Raw genomic sequence first — 7,631 nt, 5'->3', positions numbered from 1 at the left:
TTCAGGTTGCCACTTTTAAGTAAGGGTAATCCTTATATTTGAAGCTTAAATTCAATGCACTTCTCTGCCACCTTAAAAATTATTTGTTAATGAGTAGTATCGGAAGTTCTGAATATGTATGTTCGGAAGGAGATGATATTTGGTATCATTCAATTGATGATGCTTGTTGTAAATTAAATAATGTTGGTTGAGCACTTGTTATCCCCTCTCAGGTAATAAAAATTATAATAATTACTGCTGTAAATGGTAAGATTGATCCTAATCTTGATACAATGTTTCATATTGTATATGCATCTGGGTAATCCGAGTATCGTCGTGGTATTCCTCTTAGTGCTAGAAAATGTTGTGGAAAAAATGTTAAGTTGACTCCAATAAATATAGAAATAAATTGAATTTTTAATCAATCTGGGTTTATTATTACTCCTGTAAATAGTGGAAATCAATGTACTAGTCCTGCTATAATAGCAAATACTGCTCCTATAGATAACACATAATGAAAATGTGCTACAACATAATATGTATCATGCAATACAATATCTAATGATGAGTTTGCTAGTACTAACCCTGTTAATCCCCCTATTGTAAATAAGAAGATAAATCCTAATGCTCATAATATTGATGGAGAGTAGTTAATTTGTGTTCCGTGGAGTGTAGCAATTCATCTAAATACTTTAATTCCTGTTGGTACGGCAATAATTATTGTAGCTGCAGTAAAGTATGCTCGTGTATCGACATCTATTCCTATAGTAAATATATGATGTGCCCATACAATAAATCCTAGAAATCCAATTGCTATTATTGCATAAATTATTCCAAGAACTCAAACGTTTCTTTTTTACCTCTTTCTTGACTTACAATGTGTGAAATTATTCCAAATCCTGGTTAAATTAGTATATATACTTCTGGGTGTCCAAAGAATCAAAATAAATGTTGATATAAGATAGGGTCTCCACCACCAGAAGGGTCAAAAAATGAGGTGTTTAAATTTCGATCTGTTAATAAAATGGTGATTGCTCCTGCTAGAACTGGTAGTGATAATAACAGGAGAACTGCAGTAATTACTACTGATCATACAAACAATGGCACTCGTTCTATAGATATTCCTATAGTTCGTATATTAATTACTGTTGTAATAAAGTTTACTGCTCCTAGAATAGAGGAGACTCCCGCTAAATGTAATGAAAAAATTGATAAGTCTACGGAGGCCCCGGCATGTGCAATTCCTGCAGATAGGGGGGGATATACTGTTCATCCAGTTCCTGCACCACTTTTTACAACTCTTCCTGACAATAGTAGAGTTAATGATGGTGGTAGTAACCAAAATCTTATGTTATTTAATCGTGGGAAGGCTATGTCGGGGGCTCCAATTATTAGAGGCACTAATCAATTTCCAAACCCCCCAATTATAATAGGTATTACTATAAAAAAAATCATAATAAATGCATGTGCAGTTACAATTACATTGTAGATTTGATCATCTCCAATCAAACTTCCTGGCTGACCTAATTCTATACGGATTAAGATACTTAATGATGTTCCAACTATTCCTGATCATACCCCAAAAATTAAATATATTGTACCAATATCTTTATGGTTAGTAGAAAATAATCATCGTTGCAAGAATGAGATGACTGAAGTCATAGGTGATAAACTGTAAATTTATTTATGAGTTTTAAACTCTCTCATTAATTTTGGCTTTATAGTTAAGAATATAATTTTGAACTGCAATTTCAAGGTGATACATTGTAGTATTAAGGCCTAAAAGAATATCCTTTATTTATGACTTTGAAGGTCATTAGTTTAAAATTAACTTAAGACCTTATAAAGATATATAAATTGGTTGAATCATAGGCATTCCACAAATTGATATAAAAATTGTAATTACTGATAATACTTGTTCTTTTAAATTTAATGGTTTATTATTAATAATACTTCATATATTAGTTTTATAATTTATTAAAATTGATGTGAGGGAGGTTTGTAAGTAATAGTATAGAGTTAATAGTGATATACTAATTAGGATTATAATTATGATTAATTGCTTAAAGTTGGTTATTTCGATAATAACTATTCATTTTGGTAGAAATCCTAGTAGTGGCGGGAGACCTCCGAGAGATAATATTGATATAAATAAGGACATTTTTTTAATAGGAGCAAGTTTTAATATAAACAGTTGATGGACGTAATATGTCTTGTTTATTGAAAATAGTAAAATGGCGGAGGCGGTTATAAGAATGTATAGTAATAAGTATATTAGCCAAGTATTATCTTCTGATGTTATTCTTAGAATAATTCATGATATGTGGTTAATTGATGAAAAGGCTATAATTTTTCGTAATGAGGTTTGATTTAGCCCTCCAATTGCTCCAATAATTGCTGATGTTCTGATGCTTACAATTAGAATTATTCTTAAATTGTTGGTTACATATCTAAGTAATGTTGATGGAGCGACTTTTTCAATAGTTGTTATTATTAGACAGTTAATTCATGTTATTCCTTCTATAACTTCTGGTATTCAGATATGGAATGGGGCTGCTCCTATTTTTATTAATAAAACTATGGTTAGAAGATGGGTGTGTATATTTAAATTTACTGAATTAATTATAATTAATGCTGCAGTCAAAATTATTGATGATGCTAGCGCTTGAATTAAGAAGTACTTAAGTGATGCTTCTGTATTTCGTTGATTATTTGGTGTAGAAATTAATGGAATAAAATATATTAAATTAATTTCTAAACCCATTCAGGCTCCATATCATGAGGTGGAAGAAATAGAAAGTAGGGTTCCTATTGTGAGGGTCAATAGGAATATTATTTTTTTGGGGGTTGTGAGCATTAAAAAGGGAAGGATTAATTATAAACCTTCATATGTGGGGTATGAGCCCTCTAGCTTAATTAGCTTACCTTTTTATTATATTTTGGTGTATGACGCACTATGGGGTTTGATACCATTAGAGAAAGTTTAATTCTTTCAACTATAAAAATAATTTTATTACAAATAATAAGAACATGTTAAATTTCATGTATACTTTACCCTATCATGGTAATCCTTTTTCAGACATCTTATTTATAAATAAATTATAATAGTGGGCTAATAAAATTATTTATCGGATTTTTATTTTATGATTAATAAGTAGAACCCATTTATTAAATAATATAAAATACTTCAGTATTGTTTTTAATTTTATTTAATTTTTTAAAGTTTTTGTATCTAACTTAAAGTAATTGACTTACTTAATATGTCATTTTAATACTTATCGAATCTAGAGAAAGAAGAAGTTAATATATCTATATAGAACACAATTTTGAGGGAAAAAAAATTGTGTTCTATATAGTATGGGAAAGTGAGTATAATTAAAAATGGGGGAAATTTTCGTGAGATAATTCCTAATTATAGTTTAATTTAATATAATACATATTATATAATAACAAGAACCTCACTTTATATTTTAAAATAAAAGTTTTATTCTGGCTTAAATCTCCTTAATTAAATTTCACATATGTATTTGTTAAAGACAGGTAACTACCGCCAATTTTTTATGGGTTGAGACGGCATGTTTGAGTTTGATGGTTCGCAGTGTGTGGGTTTGTTTAGTTTTAATGTAAATTAGATCACAGGATTTTAAATTTTAATGTTTATTTGTCCGGCTAAATTCGTGCCAGCTTATACCCTATTATTATCATTGTAAATTTGGTCTGAGTAGTATTAGTTATGATCTTGAAACTCAAAGAATTTGGCGGTGCTTTATTCTATTTAGAGGAACCTGTTCCGTGATCGATATTCCGCGTTTTATTTGACCTATTATTGTAAATTGTCAGTTTGTATACCGCCGTAATTTGAATATTTAAATATATATGTTCTTTTTTTCTATTAAGATATATTTCAGGTCAAGGTGCAGCTTATTAGTAGGTGGAGATGGGTTACACTATATTGTATTGATTTGGATAATATGTTGAAAATATATTTGAAATTGGATTTAATTGTAATTTTGTTTTAGAATAGCATTTTGGTTTATTAGCCCTAGGGTATGCACACATCGCCCGTCGCTCTCATTTATATAGGTGAGATAAGTCGTAACATAGTAGGCGTACCGGAAGGTGTGCCTGGTTTGATTATTATCAAAATATTTCTATTACGTAGAATATTCATTTACATTGAATAGTTAGTCATGCGATTCGATATATTTTGATAGAAATTTTATTACTATTTAAATTTTGTTTATAAATTGGTTGTGTATTGAAAGGAATTTTATTGATTTTGGTTATATATTTAGTATATAAAAATTAAGTTTGTTATAGATTATTAGTACAGTGTTGGGATTTATTAAATATATATTAAATATTGATTTTTATTATAGGAGATGTTAATAATCGTACCTTTTGTATCAGGGAGGATTAAATTTTAATTGAATATTCTATTTTCTCGAAAGGTAAGGAGCTAGTAGGTTAAATTTTAAGGTAAAAGTGTTATATTTTTCTGTTAAAATTACTACTTGTAATAAAATGTTATTCGACTTACCTTATATCTAGTTATTAGGGAATTATATTTAATATAGTTTTACATTTTAATATTTTTTATATTGATTTATATTGTAATGTTAGTGTTTAGTTATGACTTGGGGGATGTGCTTCCGGTTAATATATTGGTTATAACTTTATAATAAACTATTATATTTGTTGGTTTGGAGATTGCTACTTTTTGTAATTTTGTTATAATTTATTTGAGGTTATTTTTAAAAATTTAATTTAGTTTTACTTGTTTACCTAATGATATGTTTTAATTAATTTTATTTGGAAATTATGATTCTATTAGTATATTTATTTAATTAGTTAGAGGAATTAGGCAAAATTTATTCTCGCCTGTTTATCAAAAACATCTTTTCATGATTTTATATGAAGTATAACCTGCCCAATGACATTTGTTTAATGGCCGCGGTATTTTGACCGTGCAAAGGTAGCATAATCATTAGTCTTTTAATTGGGGGCTAGAATGAATGGTTGGACGAGGAATAGACTGTCTTTAATTAAGTAATATATAATTTTACTTTAAAGTGAAAAGGCTTTATTTTTTAAGGGGACGATAAGACCCTATAGATCTTTATATTATTTTAGTAATATTTTGATTAGTAATATAATTGTATATATTATTAAATAATATTTTGTTGGGATGATGGGAAGATAATATTTAACTCTTCTTTATTTAATATTCAATAATGTTTGTTATTTGGATCCATTTTTAGTGATTTAAAGAATAAGTTACCTTAGGGATAACAGCATAATCTTTCTTGAGAGATCATATCGACAGGAGGGGTTGCGACCTCGATGTTGGATTAAGATATCATTTGGGGGTAGTATTTCAAATTTGATGGTCTGTTCGACCTTTAATTTCTTACATGATCTGAGTTCAAACCGGCGTGAGCCAGGTTGGTTTCTATCTCTTAATATTTAAGGTGTTTTAGTACGAAAGGACCAAATACCTATATTACATATAATATATATTGATTAATAATAATTACTATTATGGCAGAGAAGTGCATTGAATTTAGGATTCAAAAATGAAGATATATTTATTTTTATAGTAGATGATATTAGATCTATTTATTGGGGTTATTTCTTTTATTATTTTGGTTGTATGTGTTTTAATTAGAGTTGCTTTTTTTACTTTATTTGAACGTAGGGTTTTAGGCTATATTCAAATTCGTAGGACTTAATAGGGTTGGAATTTGTGGTATTTTTCAACCTTTTGCTGATGCGGTTAAGCTGTTTACTAAGGAGCAAACATTACCTACTTTGAGAAATTATTATCCTTATTATATATCTCCAACATGCAATCCGGGGCTGTCCAGTCCCCGGTGATCAAGGTGGAAACCTAACGGTGCCACACGAAGCCTTGATCGTGACCTTGACGTGGTCATTTTAAGAAGTGGAGCCTGGCCACTGATTATCCTATCTGGCAAATTTTTATATACTAGAGGTCCTTGTGACCGACGGACGCGGTGGAGCCTAGGCCACCTAGAATAATCCTCCAAGGCAACCATTTAGACACGCTACCCTGAAGACGGAGGCAGATGCAGCCGCCGAAACGTTGGTAAATCTCTTTTAAATAACAGTGGTTAAAAGTAAAAAAAAAAACTAGAATAATTTTTCCTTGTAAACAAGGCTTAGCATTAAGAGGTCATAATGCAGATCAAAAAGTGGGTGGGAGAGGGGGGGGCAACTTCCCCACCATGCTCCCCTAGTTGCCCCCTCCCTACTGATCAGTAGTTCTGAAGTATTCCACCTCTCTGCATTTTCTTCAATTTGAACACTGCATTTCAAAGAAAAACCACAAATCCTGTATTTTGCACCAAAATTGGAAATCCTGAGTGGATCGAATGCAACTCTTGCTACACTACTGGACCAGTAACACATGACTGCATTTAACACACCATATTTTCAAAACTGTTAATGATACTTCTAGATCTGCTTCCATTTCATTAATATACTATTGATTTTATGACATGCTCGAATAATGAAATACATTGTAAAAATGATTTTTCTGAAAGGTTTGTGTTATAGAAGTCAGGCTCTGGCATCGGCTTTGTGAATGCACATAGTTTGAAATTTGCAGGTAATCATGACAAAATACCACTTTTGAACATGTCACCATCATATTTAAAAAGTGCCTGCCTGGAATGCCCAGTTCTCAAAATGTTCATTGGAAAAGCACGTATGCATTCTTAGAGAATTTTCTGTCCTTAAACTTGTATGCAAGAGTTCGTTTGAGTTTTTTTGTTTTAAATCCACTTTATGCATATTTGGGCTAATTGAGATTGGACCTACACAACCCGGGTGCCAAATGGAAAAGCTTGACTTGAGGTATGAATAAAATGTTTTGACTGATTTTGAAAGCTTATGTTATGTACATCGGTGGCCGCGGTGGCTCAGTCGGTAACGCATCTGACTACCATGCTAAAGGTCCCGGGTTCGATCCCCGGCCGGTTCAAATCCGGGAACTTTTCTAATGATGGAAGCAGCCCCGGCGCCCACCCAGTGTCGAATAACATGGGTACCTGGGGGAAACCCTGGGGGGTAAAGGCGGTCAGGGGCGTGATGCTGATCACATCACCCCCACTCACGACCGGATCAAGAAAGTGAGGGGCGTTACCCCCACACCCCCTATACGCCTTCATGGCATGGTGCTATGCACAGGGGAGCACTTTTATGTTATGTACATCTCAGATCCGATTGATGCCACACTGTCAACCTTGAGCGATTTGAGTAATTCAAGATGGCGTCCAATATCTCAGTAACCAATGGTCGTCAACAGAAAATCTCTTTGTAGTTTTGATCCTCATTAGATACTCTAAAAAAAGATTGTGTGTAGTTTCTCACTAATGTTAGTACTTCTACCGTAATTTAAAAACTAATCCTTAAAATATGTAATTTTTCTAGCACCTTTTGAAGTTTTTGCCTTGTAACTTTTGAACAAATTAAATGACAGGATATTGTTTTGAATAAATGTGTTAGCCCAATTCATAACATTTACAACAATACAAGACTTAATGCATTTGAATGAAAAATGTGCTATAAAATATGTCCCAAAATGGAGGATAGTGCCAAAAATGTGCTTCACTGTTATATTCAAGTCC

General features: G+C 31.5%; 1 non-coding gene across 1 annotated transcript; it reads left to right on the top strand.

The window, feature by feature from the left end:
* The first annotated feature begins 3,698 nt into the window (after positions 1-3,698).
* LOC145999791 (small subunit ribosomal RNA) lies at positions 3,699-4,107 on the top strand. Its single transcript, XR_014443433.1, has one exon. It is a non-coding gene; the product is annotated as a small subunit ribosomal RNA (ribosomal RNA).
* Positions 4,108-7,631: the final 3,524 nt, after the last annotated feature.

This window comes from Lepisma saccharinum, chromosome 15 (genome assembly GCF_977018435.1).
Source record: "Lepisma saccharinum chromosome 15, izLepSacc3.1, whole genome shotgun sequence".
Classification (NCBI taxonomy): Eukaryota; Metazoa; Arthropoda; class Insecta; order Zygentoma; family Lepismatidae; genus Lepisma; species Lepisma saccharinum.
Note: the sequence above shows the minus strand (reverse complement) of the source record. Positions and strands in the feature narration are given on the sequence as shown.